Raw genomic sequence first — 1,184 nt, forward strand, 5'->3', positions numbered from 1 at the left:
GACCCAGAATTTGAAGAACACACAAGCGAACCCGAGAACGAGCCAAGGAACGAGATGGAAGCAATTGAAGAAATGTCCATGGGAGCTTACAAGAAGCGGATCCGAGAAGATATGGGTCCCGGTTTAGTCCAACCCGAAATACCTGCCATTGCCACATTCGAGCTGAAGGGACACATATTGACTGCCCTGAAGGACATCCCATTTTTCGGGAAAGATCATGAGGATGCTTTTAAGCATCTAGATGAAGTCAATGACATTGCGGACTACTTCAATGTCCCAAATGTCAGCAGAAACACAGTCTTGCTTAGGATGCTTCCCATCACTTTCAAAGGAGTTGCTAAGGAGTGGTTAAAAGCACTCCCACCGGGTACAATCACCACTTGGGCTCAAATGCGTGAGAAATTCCTGGACCAGTTTTGCCCGCCATCCAAGATAGCCAAACTCAAGAAGGCAATAGCCAACTTTGAGCAACAGCCAGGGGAGTCCCTATATGAAGCATGGGAGCGGTACAAGGGCTTACTCAGAAATTGCCCTCAGTATGATCTAAATGTGTAGCAAGAGATGTCAATCTTTTATGATGGGGTCAACGTGATGACAAGACAACTCCTTGATTCTCAAGGACCTTTGACAAAGAAAAATCCAAGGGAGGTCAAGGAGCTAATTGAAGAATTCGCGAAGCATTCTTGCGAATACCATAACCCGAGGCAAGAAGGAATCAAAGGCGGAGGAGGGTCCCAAACTGAAGAAATAGCAGCGGTCATGGCCATGTTAAATAATATGGACCGCAGGATAACACAGATGGACCAGTCGATACATGCCATAAGAGTAGGTTGCGAGAGATGCAGTGGTCCACACTTGACAAAGGACTGCAATGTAGATGATTATGGGAACAGAAAGGTTCAAGTATGCTACTCTAGTGGGGATAAATTTGATGAGGACTGGGGGAAACCGAAGATGGAGTGGCTGCCATATGAGGAGTATAAGAAGCAAAAAGAAGAGAAGTATAGGCAGACAGGTCGAGGCCTCTATCAAAAGGAGCAGCCACCAGCCGAGAAGAAACCCGACCTAGAGACCATTTTAATGAAGTTTATTGAAGCATCGGAAAAGCGACACGATGCCACTGATTCTGCTATTCTGGAACAACAAACTTTGATAAAGGATCAGCAAGCCTCCATCCATAACCT

The 1,184-nt window shown here is 45.9% G+C and overlaps 1 non-coding gene across 1 annotated transcript; it reads right to left on the reverse strand.

Moving 5' to 3' along the window:
- Window positions 1-438: 438 nt before the first annotated feature.
- On the reverse strand, window positions 439-545 carry LOC128133993 (small nucleolar RNA R71). The gene has a single exon (XR_008232318.1). It is a non-coding gene; the product is annotated as a small nucleolar RNA R71 (small nucleolar RNA).
- Between the last annotated feature and the right edge of the window lie 639 nt (window positions 546-1,184).

The sequence above is a fragment of the Lactuca sativa genome, chromosome 4 (assembly GCF_002870075.4).
Source record: "Lactuca sativa cultivar Salinas chromosome 4, Lsat_Salinas_v11, whole genome shotgun sequence".
In the NCBI taxonomy this organism is placed as follows: domain Eukaryota; kingdom Viridiplantae; phylum Streptophyta; class Magnoliopsida; order Asterales; family Asteraceae; genus Lactuca; species Lactuca sativa.